Below are 18,777 nucleotides of genomic sequence, written 5' to 3' on the forward strand. Positions count from 1 at the left end.
TACTCATCTAATTCCTTTTGAAATTTTTATACTTTCTAGTAATGTTTTGTTTTCCTGGTAGTATTGAATATCATCTTCATTAAAGTTTACTTCTAGTACTTGTTGTTAAATGAAACAAACACTCCAGCAATGTAAGGATTAAAGTGTTCTCCCTAGCATCTCCACCAAGCCTTCACTTGACCCTCAATTATTGAAGTTCAGTGGCATTTCTCTGTGCTGGGTACAGACAACTGCAATGCCTACTGAGACCATCAATGCTGGAAGTCTGAATTATTTAATGTGTGGTTTTGGAGTCTTGACTGAAAAATAAATCTCTTCCTGTTTCTTCATCTGAATGTTGTATTTCAGTATATCGGCATGATTTTGAGGCTACCCAAATCTTTTATTATTCTATTTATTTTATTTCCATATAGAGTTAAGTCTTACTGTCTAGTATATTAGGCATATTTTATAGTCTGTATCTTACTGAATTCCCATTGGTGTTTTCCCAGAAAAGAAAACAAAAGAATCTTGTGTATCAGTAATGTGCTTAGTCTGAGAGTTTTGAAACTTGCATTCACAAGGTGTCTTTGAGCAGCCCCTAAATGTGTTTAGAATATTTCCTCTCCTTTTAGGACACAGTTGCTAAGCAGGTAGATCTTACATCTTAATGCATGTTTTAGTTCATCCCTCCCTGCAGACCAACCTTAGTTTAAAAATCCTCTTTCCTTACTTCACTCTATATGAGAAAAATCTCTAATATTTGTTCTCTCTCAATATAATTATTGGCTTGATTCGCATTAGGGCCAGAACCCAACTCCTGTGACTGAGAAAGTGTAAGTCAATGGGCCAGTCACAGGTCTTATCTGTAGAGATCCTATTTCACATCCTATGTTAGTGAAAGTTAATTTGGTGATCCATAATTTTGCAGAATCACTAGAAAATTCAATAGGTTTTGAGCCTCTGGACTGGAATAGTAGCAGTACAGGCTGGAGGTCAGGACTGAGATTTATTTGCAAAACTGTGTGAAGAAGATTACAAAAACCAGTGCTACTAGTCCCTCTCTTTCATGAATCTAGTAGGGAGGTGGCGTATGTCCATCTAGTGCCATTCTGACTCCTGTGAAGAGGATGCAGTCTGCATCTGATATGTACCTTCAAGGTGTTTTGCTATGTGGCTGAGGCAATGCATTCAGGGATCTTCTCACTATACCAGCCTCGGAGTCACGTCCAGCACCGGAGCGACCGAGGGTACAAGCGCCGATAGTGCAGGGACGCTCTGCACCGTCTTGGCCCTTGCGCTCTGCCTCATGGTCGTCACAGTCCGAGGGCGGCTCACGCTCAGCCTACCCTGTTCCAAGCCATGGCAAGGATGACGTGGGTCACTGGCAGGAGGAAGGCCAAGACCCTAATCAGGAGCCTTCACAATGGTCCTTCTGGACCCCGTGGGCATACCACCAAGCCCAAGGGGTTCTGTCGGGGGCCTCCCACTCAGAACTCCGGGTGCCAGAGGCCACCATAAGTTGTCTTCCTCCGGGGTGTATAGAAGTGACTGCACTTACCCCAGCACAGGCCCCAAGCCCCAGTTAGTGGATCCTGGACAACAGGACCCTTCACAGCAGTTTCTGCCACAGGATCCCCTGGCCCCTGTGGCATCCTCCTCGTCCTCTCCAGACGAGGCAGTAGCAGGGACAGCAATCTCTGGTCCTCCCCCAATAGACCTTCGTGCCTACCAAGACCTTCTATGTAGAGTGGCACATAATACGACCCTCCAAGCTGAGGAGGTAGTGGAGTTGGAGGACATCCTTTCAGCGGAGGCCCTGTCCCAAGTATCTTTGCCCATTATCTGCACCATTCAGACCAATGCCAAGACAATCTGGCAAACCCCCGCCTCCATCCCACTGACGGCCAGAGGAATGGAGAGGAAATACTTTGTCTCCTCCAAGGACTACGAGTAACTTTATATTCACCCTCAGCCATGTTCACTAGTGGTGGCATGCCAGTCACCATCCAGGATCCTTCCCCTCCATTTTGAAATCATCTCTCCCATTTCCACTGTGCGTGGTCCCATATAACTTCAGACTGTTGGGTTCTTCGCACAGTGGAAAAGGGATATTCTCTTCAGTTTTCTTTCTCCCCATCTCTCTTCAGGGACCTTTCTCATGAGCAACTCCTTACACAGTAGGTCCAAACGCTCCTGACCATGGGAGTGATCAAGGAGGTTCCAAGGGAGCTCAGGGGCAGGAGTTTTTACATCCGTTACTTCCTAATCCCCAAGGGCAAGGGCGGGCTTCGACCTATCCTAAATCTGCGCAGACCCAACAAATTCATGGTAAAGCTGGAAGTTCCGCATGGTTTCGCTGGGGACCATTATTCCTTACCTGGAGACTGGTATGCTGCCCTTGACATGAAGGACACATACTTCCACATAGTTATTCATCCAGTGCACAGACATTTTCTTTGCTTTGTGGTCAATCACGAACACTACTAATTTACCATCCTTCCCTTTGGCATGTCAACGGCTCCCAGGGTGCTCACCCAAGTGTATGGCCGTCGTGGCAGCCTCCCTTCATCAACAACAGATCCAAGTGTTTCCGTATCTCGATGACTGGCTTATTCGGGGCCGCACCAGGGACCAAGTATAATCCCACGTTCGACTCACCATAGACATGTTCCGCCAGCTGGGCCTCCTGCTCAACACCAAAAAGTCGACTCTGGAACCAACCCAGAGAATAGAGTTTATCGGGGCAGTCTTAGACTCCAGACTCGCCCGAGCTCTCCTACCGGATGCCCGTTTTCAGTTGCTGGTGGACATCTTCCGCAGCCTTCAAAACTTCCTGACTTCAATGGTAAAGACGTGCCTGAGCCTTCTGGGGCACATAGTTTCATGTGCGTACATAACCAGGCATGCCAGACTTCAGCTTCTCCCGTTTCAGGCCTGGCTGTCAACAGTATATCGGCCAGGTTGAGACAGCCTGAGCATGGTGGTCACTGTCCCAGAAGTGATTTTAACCTCCCTCCACTGGTGGTTGGACCCCATGTCGGTGTGTGAAGGGGTACCATTTCATGCCCCACAACCCTCCTTGTCCCTAGGCACAGACGCATCATCTCTGGGATGGGGTGCCCACCTCGGGGACCTCCGAACGCAGGGTCTATGGATCGCATCCGAGCTATCTCTTCACATCAGTGTGCAAAAGCTGATGGCAGTGTGCCTGGCATGTCAGGCGTTTCACAGGCACCTACATGGCTGTTGTGTGGCGGTCCTCATAGACAACACCACGGCTATGTTTACATCAACAAGCCAGGGGGAGCCCGGTCATCCCCCCTCAGTCAGGAAGCCATTAGTTGGTGGATCGCCTCAGCAGGTCCTTCCAGTCTCACGAGTGGTCAATTCGCCCAGATGTCATCCACTCCATCTTCCTGAAACTGGGGGTTTCCCCAGGTTGACCTGTTCGCTTTGTGCAACAACTGGAAGTGCCAAGTGTTCTGTTCTCTCCAGGGACATTCCCTGGGTTCCCTAACAGACGCCTTCCTACTTCCGTGGAAAGACCAGCTGTTCTACGCCTTCCCTCCGTTCCCACTAGTCCACAGGGTCCTGCTCAAGTTATGCAGGGACAGAGCACGTCTGGTTCTGGTCTCACCAGCGTGGCCCAGGCAGCACTGGTATACCACACTCTTGGAGTTATCAGTAGACACTCTGATCACACTCCTGCTGTGACCGAACCTGATCTCAGAAGAGCACGGACGCCTCTGTCACCCTCACCTGCAATCGCTCCACCTCACAGCATGGATGCTGCATGGCTAACTCGGTCAGAGCTGCTCTGCTCACACTCGGTGCAGTAGGTACTGCTAGGTAGCAGGAAACCCTCCACCCGAGCCACATATTTGGCCAAGTGGAAATGGTTTTCCTGTTGGTGTGCTCAGAACGGCGTGCCCCGCCTGCAGGCTTCGGTGCCTTTCATCCTGGATTATCTCCTGTCCCTAAAACAAGAAGGTTTGGTTGTATCGTCTATCTGGTGCACCTGGCAGCCATTTCGGCTTTCCACCCGGGGGAACATGGTCGCTTGGTCTTTTCCAACCCTATGGTCGTCAGATTCCTTAAGGGACTGGACTGTCTATACCTGCAGGATTCCCTCATGGGACCTTAACTTGGTCCTCTCCAGGCTTATGAGGACCCTGTTCAAGCCGATGGCCACCTGCTCGCTCCTGTACCTCTCCTGGAAGACAGCCTTCCTTGTGGCTATCACCTCTGCAAGGCATGTATCCGAGCTCAGAGCCCTCACGTTGGAACCACCGTATACGGTGTTCCATAAAGACAAGGTACAGCTGCAGCCTCACCCTGCCTGCCTTCTTAAGGTAGTGTCAGCCTTTCATATCAACCAGGACATCTTCCTTCTGATCTTCTACCCGAAACACACGCTACTCGACGGGAGCAACAGCTGCACTCTCTGTGTTTGTAGGGTTCTCGCCTTCTATCTTGAGTGCACGAAGCCGTTTAGAAAAACGACCCAGCAATTTTGTTGCCATGGCCGATCGGATGAAAGGCCTCCCGGTCTCCTCACAGCACATCTCTTCCTGGATCACGGCCTGTATCCGTGCCTGCTACAACTTGGCCGGTGTCCCGACAACGCACCTCACCGCTCACTCCACGAGGGCTCAAGCCTCATGGGTCGCTTTCCTGGCCCAGGTTCCAATACAGAAGATCTGTAGAGCTGCCACTTGGTCATTGGTACATACCTTTGCCGCTCACTGCACGATAATTCAGCAATCCAGGGGCGATGCTGCATTTGGTTCAGTGGTTCTGCACTCTGCGGTACCTCACTCCGACCCCACCGCCTAGGTAAAGCTTGGAAGTCACCTAATTGGAAACAATATTCGAAGAAGAAAAGACGGTTACTCACCTTTGTAACTGTTGTTCTTTGAGATGTGTTGCTCATATCCATTCCAAACTCGCCCTCCTTCCCCTCTGTCAGAGTAGCCAGCAAGAAGGAACTGAGGAGGCACTGGGACAGCTGGGGTATATATCCAGCGCCATGAAGGCGCCACTCCAGAGGGCTTCACAGCCGACCTACTGGGTGTTGCTAGGGTGAAAATTCTCCGACGATTGTGCACGCGGCGCGCACACCTAATTGGAATGGATATGAGCAACACATCTCGAAGAACAAAAGTTATGAAGATGAGTAACCGTCTTTTCTGTGATAGGAGAGCCCTCCTGATAGGAAGGCAGATAGGCATTGCTACAGAGAAGTGAAGGAGGTTTGAGTAAGCACATTTGTCTTGGCCAGGACAATGTTATGAGGATAACCCTTTCTCATTCTCAAGACCTTGCTCGAACTGCAACAGGAAAGAGTGAGAGAGAGGCAGGTAAGCATATAGCAAGGTACAAGATCATGGTCTTACTAAGAAATCTCTCAAGGAGTCATGGCTATAAGGAGCAGAAAAGGCAAAATTTCATGTTGATTGGGGTACCAAAGAGGTCTGCTTCTGGGAGACCTCAGGCTTGGCAGATGCTGTTGAAGACAAAGTCATAGAGCTCCTATTCATCTTCCTGATGGAAGAGGTCAGAGAGTCTGCAGTTGTGTGGCCTGGTAGACAGACCACTGAGATTTCTATCTGATGGGAAATGCACCAGTTTCAGTTTCAGCAATTCTGTGAATAAGGATTGGGATCTTACTAAGCCCTGCTGGTTGACATAACACATTGCTACGCTGTTGTCCAGTATTACCCTGACAGAGTGACCCTGTATGTTGTGAAGGAAGTGCTAATAAGCATATTGAACAACTCTTAGCTCTAGAATGTTGATGTGGAGTGTGGTATCTTGTGAGGATCACCTGGCCTGAGATTCCTCCCCAAATGGGAGGCATCTGTAATAAGGATCTTTGAGGGTGGGAGATGTGAAAATGGGGTTCTCATGCAGTGCTTCATTGTGTCCTTGGATCAGCTGAGAGTCTCCAGAATTTTCAGAGGTACCATGATGAGTTTGGAGAGACTGTCTGTTTGGGGTGTACGCAAACCTTACAACATCTGAAGGCACATGAGGTGCAGTCTTGGGTAAAGCATTACAAACGTGAAGGCTGACATATAGCCCAAGAGCTGTAGGTAGGTCCTTGCAGTTATTTGTGGGCTGTGCTGTATTGCTGAGATAAAACTGGATAAAATGGAGAATCTCTCCTTAGGCAGGTAGGCTCTTGTAATAAGAGAGTCTGGAGTAGCTTTGATGAAGTCTATCCTTTGGACTGGGGTCAGTATAGACTTCTTCAGATTGATATGGAGATCCAGAGACTGAAATAAAGGTAGTACCCTGGAGGTTGCCGACTGACCCTCTAGAGCGGACCAGCCGCTGATGAGCTAGTTGTCCAGTACCACAATATCCCAGTGATGGAGGTATACTTCTAACACAGAGAGGATAATCTTTGTAAAGGCCCTCAGGGCTGTTCAGATCCCGAAGAAGACAAGACTCAGTTTTGGTAATGATCTGAGACTATTAAAAAATGAAGGAAATGCTTGTGGGATGGGTAGATGGCTACATGAAAGTACGTATCCTGTAGTCTGAGGGTGATGAAGCAGTTTCCTGGATCTAGGGATGAAACTATGGTGGCTAGTATGATCTGAAATGCTTTGAAAGGAGATAGGTGGGCAAGATTCTGAGAGAGAGGATTGCTCTCCATCTTCTGTCTCTTTTGCTGACTAGGAAATAGTTGGAATAGAACCTTCTTCTGACAAACTCAGGTGGCACCAGTTCAATCTTCACCAAGAGTAGGAGAGATTCCAGTACTGTTTTAAGAGGATTAAACTCATTCTTGAAATAGAACAAAAATAATGTCTGTCCCCAGCAGAAATGTAGTTGTCTTTCCTCCTAACATTGTGTTGCCAGCCTGTGCTTTCTGAAACATGGTGTCTCATAGAAAAAAAAAAAACACCTTTTAAAAAATTCTTTAGTGTTGTGAGACAATTAATTAATTGTATTTCTCAATGATGAATCTACACCATGGTTGGACTCCGATAGAGGCTCGCAGCACTGGGCCTCTCCAGCACCACAGCCAGTACAAGTGACCTGGCGCCGTTCTCTATCTCCAGGCCAGAAGAGACAGCACAAGCCTGTGCGCACCGGACTCAACGGTGCCATTGACTCTCCAGGGCGCAGTGCGGATCGGTGCCAGCGAGGCGCTGGGGAGCAGTACTAGGCTAAGGGCCGCTTCCATAAAGAGCTGCTTGAGTCTAAAGTCCCACTCCTTTTTGGTCCAAGGTATGAACACTTCTCAGCCTGGTGAGACTCCCCAAGGCACTTCAAACAGGAGTTGTGGGGGTCTCCTGTTGGCATAGGCTTTGAGCAGGCTGAGCAAGCTTTGAAACCCGAAGCCTTGGGCATGAGCCCAAGCAGCAGATAGGGAGGAGAGGAAGGACCCCTTCCAACCCACTAAATTAAGTCTAAACTTATCACTATCTCTATAACAACTACTGCAACTATACTAACTATACAACTATAACAGCTATCTAACAACGGGAAGCAAAAAGCTAGGGAGAGTGGAGGACAGCTATGCCACGCTCCACAGTTCCAGTGACCGTCACGGGCGGTTAGAAGGAACTGAGGAGGCACTGGGTTGGCTGGGGTGTGTGTGTGTGTGTGTGTGTGTGTGTATGTATATATATATATATATATATAGCACCATGAAGGCGCCACTCCAGGGGGCTCCACAGCTGACCCACCGGATGTTGCTAGGAAAAAAATTCTCGCACACACCTAATTGGAATCGATATGAGCAAGTACTCGAAGAAGAACTTAGAGACCCTGATCCATCCCAGCCCCTCATCCTTGAACCTGACAAAATGGTCCTTAAATTATTCTCAAACATGGAACTACCTATTTGGATAGTGTCTAGTTATTTTTTCTATCTTGCAGGAATCCTACTACTTGCAAAACTTCCCTTCAAAAGTGGAGACACCTCCATTCCTGGTTTTCTCTTCACTCTTCTCAAGCATCAGATGCTCTGCTCTCTGAGGGCCTAGAGCTGTGCTTCTCAAGCTATCTGATGTGGGGGACTGGCAATTTTTTTTTTCACGCAGTGCATGCAGACCGGCAGCCGATGGCTCGTGGACTGGCACCGGTCCGCGGACCACCACTTTGAGTAGCACTGGCCTAGAGTACCTGTAGGATTTAAAGACACAGGGTCGGTCAGTGAGCTCAGTCAGAGTACATTTGGCCTTCCACTCACCAACTGAGTGCTTCTCAGTTTTTGCCCATCCTACTATGATCAGATTCTTTAAGGGCTTACACAACTTGTTTCCTTCTGTGTGGAACCTGGCCCCCCAATGGGACCTGAATTTGATTCTTAATGCAGTAAGGAACATCCTCCTTTAAACTGATAGCTACATGCTGTCTTCTCCACCTCTCCCTGAAGACTTCATTCCTTATGTCCATCACTTTGGCTGGATGAATGGGAGAACTAGGTGTTCTCAGGGCAGACTGACCATTCACTACCTTCTACAGCAGGGGTTCTCAAACTGGGTGTCGGGACCACTCAGGGAGTCGTGAGGTTATTACATGGGGGTCGTGAACTGTCAGTCTCCACTCCAAACCCTGCTTTTCCTCCAGCATTTATAATGGTGTTAAATATATAAAACTGTGTTTTTAATTTATAAGGAGCAAGCCTCTGAGTGAGACTCCATGTGAAAGGAGTCACCAGTACAAAAGTTTAAGAACCGTTGTTCTACAGAGAGAAAACTACACTGTTCCCCATCCTTGCTTCCTTCCTAAGGTCTCTTCAGAACACCATATTAATCAGGAAATCCGTCCACCAGTGTTCTATCCAAAGCCTCGTGTCTCTGTGGAGGAAACCAGCCTACATAAACTATGTGTCAGGATGGATCTCTCATTCTACCTTGACAGTACTAAGACCTTGCCCCAGACTATTTGTATTTTTTGTGGAGAGGATGAAGGAACAGCCCATTTCCACACAAAGACTGTTGGAGTGGGTCCTGGGTTGCATCTTAATATGTACTATGACACTTCTGGAATACAGCACCCTCACAGAGGAACAGCACACTGCACTAAGGTTCAGTCACATCTGTAGCATGCTTAGATTATGTTCCCATAATAGAAATCATTACGCTATCTTACCTGCTTGTAGAACTGATGCAATGTTTGGTGATGCAGTCCTCTGAACTGTCTTGGATCTGCCTCCTCAGCATGCACCAGTTACTGCTTGGGAGTCTCCTACAGTGGAGCACCCATAGGGACATATATTCAAAGAAGGAGAGGTTCTTTACCTGTACAGTACCTTGAATTCTTAGAGATGTTTTGTCCTTATAGGTGCTTCACATCTGGTTCTCCCTCTGCTGTAGAGTCTTTGCAGTTGAGAAGGAACTGAGTGTTAACAGTTCCGCACCTCCCTATAGGGAGCATGATTCACTGCTTTGCAATCTCCAGTCAAGAGCATATGGCATGCACGCATCCTATTGTGGAGCACCCACAGGTAAGTAACCTCCTTTTCTGCTCTACTGTATAGTATGCACCACCTTGCTACAATTGTACTGGCTTGTGCACTGTTGGAAGTTGGTCTAGACTCTTCAACTTTTCTGAGAACACATATAATAAGGCACATTAGAATATGGTGTTTCAAGCCTGCCTTATAAATTGAAGTGTAAAAAAAATTGCCTCCTTGATGATATCAGCTTGCTCAGTTGCATTCTTTCCCCCAGTAACTGCAGGTAGGTGATTTCAGGGCTATGGGATATTATGATGTGTCAAGAGCAAGGTTCAGAATTCTGAATTATACCTATGGATTGGATCCACGATTTACAGTACTATTTACGGGTTATATGACAGGAAATTATGGCACTCAATATAAACTGTGCCCTATTATACTCCAAAAACTATAACTAAAGAGCTCAGAAATTAACTACCTTGGAGACTACTTGCTGTGTTATGAAAAACAAATATAGGGCCCAACTGAGAGAGGTGATGTGCACCTGGAACACCCAGTGAAGGAAATGGGGTGCTCAACCCTTCTCACAATATAGCCTGTAAATTAGTAGTAGTGGAGATATGAGAAATCTCATGACTGACTGAAAACAGTCATGAGTCATTACATTTTTATTATTTACCTTTCTCAAGGTCCACAATTCTGAGCCCTGGAACAAAGTTTACTGATCAGCTCATCCAGTCACATATGTGCTTTCTAAGTGACTGCATTGAGTTCTGTGATAATTATCACATAGAAGTAAAATAACATTTTTCCTGGCATTCAAACTATATATCCTTGTTAGTTTCAAAATATACTCCGCGAGGGGGCGGGAATTAAAAATTCTGCAACAAAAAATTAAAAATTCTGTGCACAATATTTTAAAATTCTGCATATTTTATTTGTCAGAATAACACAATATAATTGCCAGAATTTCAAATAATTGAAATTGGTGTAAGTCTTTCAATGGTTCCACAGCTTTGCCCCAGGTTTTTCAGCTCGGCTTCCACAGCTCTTTGCCATATTGTTTTTGGGTGGCCTCATTTTCGCTTGCCTTTCGCTTGCCTTATTGCTACTCTGGTGATGGAATCAGTTTCCATCCAAAGCACATAACTGATCCATCTCCAACGCCTCCTGGCAATGATGGTGCTCAGATCCTTTTGGCTGCACTGTGTCAATAGATCTTGGTTTGAGATTGTTCTGGGCCAAAAGATACGGAGGAGGCATGTTTGGAATGAAGACAGTTTGGACGTGTCATACTTTCTGATTCACCAGCATTATGTACCATAAAGTAGAGTTGAAACTACGCAGCTCTGATAAATCTTAAGTTTGGTTTTGGTGTTGTATTTTGATGATTTCCAGACTGTATTTAAGCTCCTGAAGGTGTTCCTGGCTTTATTGATTTTGTTCCGGATGTCCTGCCTTGTTCCACTGTCCTAGCTGATGGTATTGCCGAAGTATGTGAATGTTTCTACATTGGTGAGAACATAATCCTCTATCCATACAGGTGATGGTGAGGCAATATTAAAGGTCATGAATCTGTCTTATTGCAGTTGATTTTCAGTCCAATTTGCTGGCTGAATGCATTGAGTCGAGTTGTTTTTTCTTGAATATGGTGTTGGGTATGTGATAGGAGAGCGACATCATCTGTGAAGTCCAGGTCTTCAAGGGATGAGAAGAGTGTCCATTTAATGCCCCGTGGCATGTCTTCTGTTGTATGCCGCATTACCCAGTCGATGGCAATGTTGAAGAGGATTGCAGACATGACACACCCCTGATGTACTCCGGTTTTGACTTCAAAACTGAGCTCAATGTGATCAACACTGCATGTAAAGTTGAAATAGAAGCTTTTGATGATGTTGATTATATGGAAAGGAATTCCATATGCCCACAGAATGCACCATAGGTTGGTCCTGTGAATGCTATCAAAAGCCTTCTCAAAGTCTATGAAATTTATATAGAGTTGCCATTGCAAGTGCTGTTCTATTATGTTTCATAGAGCAAATATCTGGTCTGTGCATCCACACCCTTTCCGAAAACCAGCTTGCCGTTTTCCGAGAACGCTATCAACTGCCTATGATATATGCTGGGTTATATGATCCATATATGATCTTACACGGTACTTTGCTTGACGCAGATAAGTATGATACCACGCCAGTTACTACAATCACTGAGAGTTCCTTTCTTTAGTATCTTCACTATAATTTCATTGGTCCACTTATCTGGCACTTTTTCCCTTTCCCAGACTGATATAAATAGAGGGGCCAGGATAGATGCTGCTAATTTAGGATTTACCTTGAACAATTCTGCATTCAAGTTATCCTTGCCAGGAGCTTTCCCATTTTTTAAGGATTTGGTGGCTTGAATGATCTCTTCCTTAGTTACGGTTTCTGTGTTGATATCCAAGATCTTCTTTTGCCTCCTGGATGTTTGCTTCCTCTTTAGGTGGCTCCTTGTTCAGCAATTCTTTGAAATGTTCTGTCCAGTGCATTTCTTGTTCTTTTTCAGTTGTTAGTAGGTTCCTTGTTTGTTCCTGATGAGAGTGTTTGTTGATGTCTGCCATTATGTTACACTAATAAAATGATACCAACAGGATCTTGTAAGAGGGACAAGGCAAAATGCCACATTTATTGTAAATACAACAAAATATTACTATATGCAATTTCTATATAAATCCATTCACACACACACATTCACACAGGTTCTGCAAAAAGGTTGTTATAGTTACCAACCTAGACGTTGCTCGTGCCAAGTCACTGGCCAGGTGGCCTGGACATGAGTGGAGCCGAGTCATTGTCAGATGCGCATCCGATGCTCCTGGAGGGTGGTCGTAGAACCAGACTCAAAGAACTTAGTCCCTGGATCCAATTTTTATAGGTCTCAATACAAGTTCAATACAAGTCTATGGAAGTTGCTTCATTATGCTGAATTTACGATTGAGATGACCATCAGTCAGCAGGTGGTACATCCATGACAGCTCCATGATGGCTAGGTGTTATCTTCTTGTTCTTCCATGATGCGTTTTGGGTGGATTCAGGTTTGCCCTCTGGGGGTCATCCGGTTATCTCCACTTTGCATATTCTTCGTCCCATCGATACCAAGGTTGAAATTCTTAGGATTAGGCTGGCACCATTTACTAACCAATTATTTCCCTGCTTCAGGCTCTCAATTCCATGCACTCATTGTTCATTCTTTTACTTAACAACACAATCTATGACTCTTGATTCATTCAACAAGTTTTATCCCACTATCTATTTTTCCCTCTTTGGATACCAAGATTTAAATAGGCATGACAAGGCGCCCCCGTGGGGAAAGAGCATCAGGGTATTGTTTTAAAAAACAGCACGGTTTTCTCAAAGTTCTTATCACTTTCCAGCACAGACTCTTTATCCTGTACTGGCCTGAAATAATTAGCACTTTGGCCTTGCATTTGTTTGAGTGAAATTCAACAGCATGGAACTGATGTTCATACCCTTTTACAATACCTATATACTCTTTTGTCTATCTTTATTTCTACTACTACATAATTATAATTCTGTCATACTTACCTAACTTTGAGGGTGACCCAACAATTTACCACTGAGAAGCTGCGTCATTTTGTAAACAGTTCCTTGTTCACCACGAGCAACTGCATCCTCTGCTTGTGTTACCAGATTATCAATATAATACCATTTGTCCGCTGTCACAAGGCGTTTGACCTCCCAGTGTACCTTGCTATAATGCTTGTGGTATTTGTCCTTTAGCCTGTGGGATTTTGTGTCTAAAACTTTTTTCTTCAGGGCTCATCTGGTTTCTATGGCGTTCCATGTACTGGGTGTAATCCACTCCTTCCTTCTCTTTTGCCTGTAGCCTAGACAGGCTTCACTGCTCTATTTATAAATTGCTGTTACTTTCTCCCACTTCTTGTTGATCTCTTCATCTGCATTCCCCTCCTCTTCATCAAGGTCTGCTTGAAACCCGTTCTTTAACTGCAGAACGAAGGTTTTCTGAATTTCAAGGGACTTTAGCTTGTCAATATCATAATGTCTATGTCCCTTGTTTGGTGGACTCACACAGCTCAGTTTTAGCTTAATGAAGGCTGTCACAAGGTGGTGGTCGCTGCCAACATCTGCACCCCTTCTCACTTTCACATCTGTCAGTGAGCGTTGCCATTGATCATGATATGGTCAATCTGGTTCTTATCTCTGCCATTTGGAGAACACCATGTCAGCTTGTGAATTTCACAATGTTCAAATAGGGTTCTACCGAAGACTAGGGAATTCATATTATAGAAATCAACAAGCCTTTCTCCGTTTTCATTCATGGTGCCACACCCATGTCTTCCCATTGCTCTGTCGTTGTTTGTGGTGTTCTTACCGACCTTGGCATTCAGGTCTCTCGTGGCGTGGTACTCTCTATAACTCTGCCTGTAGTGTAAGGTAGAATTTGTCCTTTACTTCTTCATCGCTGTCATTTGTCGGAGCATAGCACTGAATCAGGGTGATATTATGTTTCCCTTTCAGTCTGGCCCTCATAAGTCTGCTGCTGATGGATTTCCATTCATGCAGGGAATGCTCCACTCCCTTCTTCAAAAGGATGGCAACACCCTCATGGTTTTGTCCATCATCCTGTCCAGAAAACAGCAGTTTCTCCCAAGGCTGCTGTTAATCTTCCTGATCCTGTCCATCTGCTCTCGCTGATACCCAGGATGTCTAAGCTGACAATTATTTTGGATGCTTTGAAGACTGGATAGAGGGTGCCATTTCAGTCTTAATTCAGGACCATCCTCATTCCTGCTTGAGAGCAGGCAGACGTCATCCATATCTAATCTTTTCCTTCTGAAAGGGGGATGGGCCTGTTATACACTTCCTACACACACACTTCCTTTAACACCAGAGGGTGTTAAAAATAAGACAACATAGGCCAGGATAATTCCAATTGCTCCCATGTGACCAAAGCAATAGCAGTGTTCAGATCTTCTTCCCTCTCCAGGGGCATCTACAAACTTCTGCTTGTGATGCCAAACACATTGTCATGACAGGACATGAGGATGTATGGTCGAGGTGATACATCCTCACTATATCTAGCTGTGTGGTAAATGCAACTCTAATGGACCTTGAAAAATCTTGCTGTGTAGAGGTGCAACAGGTTCTGGTTAATTCCAGGAAGCAGTCACCTCAGTTGTGAGTTTAAGTGGTATAGATTAGTGTATTCCATAGCTGACAAATGTGTAGATCCTGTACAAGTACAAATACAATGTATTTTTAAATACTTACTACATTTAAGGTCTTTAGAAATACAGTAGAACCTCAGAGTTACGAACTCCTCAGGAATGGAGGTTGGTTGTAACTCTGAAATGTTCATAACGCCGAACAAAACATTATGGTTGTTCTTTCAAAAGTTTACAACTGAACATTGACTTAATACTGCTTTGAAACTTTACTGTGCAGAAGAAAAATGCTGCTTTAACCATCTTCTTTTAAATAAAACAAGCACAAAAACAGTTTCCTTACCTTTATTTTTTTTAAAGTAATTTAACACTGTACTGTACTATATTTGCTATTTTTTTTGGGGGGGTCTCTGCTTGCATACTTCCGGTTCCAAATGCAGTGTGTGGTTGACTGGTCAGTTCATAATTCTGGTGTTTGTAACTCTGAGGTTCTACTGAATTTACATATTACATGCATTAGATATTTTTTCAGAGTACAGTTAGTAGTAAAAGTAGTTTATCATGAACTTACAGATAGGAAATCTGTCTTTGTATATGACACAGATAAGACATTTATTAAAGGTCTAGTTAGTGTACCCACATTAGGACCCAGTTTTATCATGGGACCTTAATTTGATCTTGACACATCTCATGAATTCTCCTTTTGAATCCATAGCAGATTGTTCTTTATATCATTTATATATTTAAACACTTTTTATAATATCCATTATATCAGCAGGATGGGTGAGGAAGTTGCATGTTCTTATGGCAGATCCACCATTCACTGTTCTTCATAAAGATAACACTGTCCTCAGAGCTCACCCCAGATTCCTTCCTGAAACGTTTTCTGAGTTTTATAACAATCAGTTAATTTTCTTTCTGAAATCTCATGGTCATAAAAGAGTATAAACTGCATAATTTAGTTGCTAAAAGAGCTTTTGATTACTACCTAAATGGGACAGGAGAGTTTTGCAAGTCTGCTGAACTTTTTATTTCTTATGTCATACCAGTCCTGCTTAGTCATTACCTTCTTGGGTGAAACAGCATATTGAACAGGCATATAGGGTAGCATCAATTCCTCCTCTTATTGGAGTTAGGTCACACTCAACCAGAGCAATAGCTACCTCTATAGCACATCTCAGACATGTTCCAATTCTTGAAATACAGGAATATATATAGGAATATATTGCAATCATACCTTTACAAACACTATTCATTTGATTTGGCATCAATATTAGATGCCTTGTTTGACAGCAGTTCTGCAATTCTTATTCAGTTCGGACCCTGAGTCATACCATTCAGTCCTGGGGTATTGGCTTGTCTAGCAAACTTATGAGTGGGAATAAGCAGAGAATGCTCAAAGAAATGAAGGTTACTTGTATCATGTCCTTCAAAATGGACTCTGAATATTCACCCCCCCCATCCCCTCTTCATAGGAGACGTAATGAGATTTGACTGCAGAAGTGGTCAAAGGAATTGTGGCGGCCTGTAGTGTCGCACCCCTTTTTATAGCCTTGCTCTCGGAATGGTCAGGAAAAACGAGGGAAGGGGCTAGAGGAGGTGTGCAAGTTCTCCAGCGGGCACTGCCACATAACGTTTCCACCATCTGATATGCATGGGATGATGCATCGTATGAGTGTGACTATGCAGAGTCTATCTTGAAGAACCTTGGTTACAAGTAAGTAACCTCCATTTCTGTTCCAGATTTTGGTTCCTGTTACCTCTAAATTGTTTGTTATTTAGTGTATGTATTGTATTACAGCAGTGCCAAGAGTCTTCCTTTGTGCTACGTAATGGTGCAGTTAATGGGGGAACAGTTAAAAAAGCGAGAAAGGTGTGATCTGTTTATTAATTTTATATTGCGGTAGAAGAGATATAGCTCTCTCTTGCTCTTCTATCCTGTCACCTGGCAATTAAAGCTGACAGTATTTTTAAAATACTAATTCTGGTCCTTTAAGTACTAGCTTTGAATGTGATCTCAATAACCTGTTGCATAGATTTACTTTTCAACAAAAAGTTAACCTTTACATGACTAGTAAAAAATGCCTCCATGTCTAGTCTCTAGAAAATTCTTTTGTTGATGGCAGTGATTATTTCTTTGTTGAAGAATCCTTTTCTGGCAAATGAAGTTTATAAATGGCCTTTAAATATCCTTGTGTTAGTTACAACCTGTTGACTTATTCAAGTGCATATGACAGATTGAACCATGTTTGTTGTGACTATAAGATCAGCTGGCTGAAAGATCTCTGAACCGTATGGCTGTGCTGTCCACACTGCCCCGATTTTTAAAATCTCATTTTGTAATTGTCATGCTATCAACATCCATATTAATCAAAGGAACCAGTCTTTGTCTCCTAATGCCTAGCACAAGTACAAATGTGGTTCTCGATAATTCGATACAAAGAAAACCGTTCAAGCTTTTCCTATTTTTTCTTTGCTGGCCTTCTGATAGGCTTGCAGGGGATTCCAAATATTGCCGGTAAGTTGGCTCTTCAGTTGTTTTACTAGCTTCTTGTTCAGAAATGTATTCGCCTAAATTCTGGCTGAGCTGTGCTTGATAAAGTCTGGAGGACAGGGAGCAAAGATGTCCTTCAGCTGCTTTTCACAATGTTGGCCTGATCCCCAATGTGTAATATAAGGCAGCCTGAAGGATTGGGCATTGATGTGAATAATGGGAACATCAGGATTATGATTCATAGAGTCCAAGGCGAGAAGGGACCATGTCATTATTTAATCTGATGTTCTGTATAATACAGGCCATAGAATGCCCCCAAAATAATTCCTAGAGCATATTCTTTAGAATAACTTGACTTACAAATTCAGTGGTGGAGAATCCACTTTGACCCTTGGTAAATTGGCCATGACAATCCCTCTGATCAAGATCTTCTCTGACAGGAAGCAGACAACGTTCTCTGAAAAGGCACCATAGAGCTGGTTCCCCTCTGTATTTCCTCATTCCAAAGAAGGGCCAACTGACAGGCTGTATTCTGGATCTCTGTGTGCTCAATAGGTTTATAAAGAAAGTCAAGTTCTGGATGGTGATGCTCCCCTTGATTATCCTTTCCCTTTCCTTTCCCAGGGAGGTTCGCAGCTCTCAACATGAAAGATGGCAATTTCCACATCGATGTTCACCCTGCTCACCAGAAGTTTCTCCATTTTATGGTTGGAAACTCTCATTATCAGTTCCATGTCCTTCCTTTTGGTATCGCAGCTGCTCCCTACGTCTTCGCCGTCATTGCAGCCAAACGGCCACTCAGTATTCCCCTACCTGGACAACTGGCTCCTCGTTGCGTCATCCCACAGGCACCTCTTATCAGCTATCTTGGCCCTTCATGGTCTACTCTCTGCTCTTGGGATTTGCATTAACAAAGAAAAGTCAGTTTTCGTACATACCCACCAGATCACCTTTATTGGTGCGTGCCTGGACTCCACCTCTTGGTGAACCACTTTGCCACTCTCGCTTCTATCATTACCTTGCACTGCACCTCACACCGCCATCCACCGATTTCTTTCCCTACTTGGCCACATGGTGGCCTGTAAATCCCTAATGCCCCATGCCCACATCCACATGCACTGCCTTCAGCTATGGCTCCTGTCTATCTAAAAGGCACAGACAGACCGCTTGGACAAACCCATTGTGCTTCACCAGGTTGTTCTGGCCTCCCTTGCATGATGGACTGACCTGTCCGAAGTCCTGGTTGGCACCCCCTTTATACCTCCTACGCTCTCTCCATGGATGCCTCTTGCACTGCCTGGGGTGCCCACCTGAATGGTCACACCGCCCAGGGCCTCTGGACAGCACGAGAAGCTAGGATGTGTGTCAACATCTTGGAGTTGAGAGCCGCTTGTCTTGCCTATCAGGCATTCCTCCCCCTCACACAATCCTATCGCATTCAACTTTTCTCCAACAACATGGCTGCAGTAGTCTATATCAACAAGCAAAGTGGCGCCAAGTCTCCCTCCCTCTGTGCGGAGGCTGTCCACATCTGAACCTGGTGCATCAAGCAGTGTCATGCTACAGGCCACATATCTCCCCGATGCCAACAGCTCCCTCATGGACATGCTCAGCAGGTTCTTTTACGCAAACCATGAGTGGGAACTGCACAATCCCAGCCTGCATTCCATTTTCCACAGGTGAGGCTCCCCTTAC

The 18,777-nt window shown here is 44.7% G+C and overlaps 1 protein-coding gene across 6 annotated transcripts in view; it reads left to right on the forward strand.

Moving 5' to 3' along the window:
• Positions 1 to 18,777, forward strand: part of LOC140896285 (E3 ubiquitin-protein ligase RNF182-like) — a 69,275-nt gene that overhangs the window by 9,827 nt on the left and 40,671 nt on the right. The window lies entirely within an intron of this gene.

This window comes from Lepidochelys kempii, chromosome 12, assembly GCF_965140265.1.
Source record: "Lepidochelys kempii isolate rLepKem1 chromosome 12, rLepKem1.hap2, whole genome shotgun sequence".
NCBI lineage: Eukaryota > Metazoa > Chordata > Testudines > Cheloniidae > Lepidochelys > Lepidochelys kempii.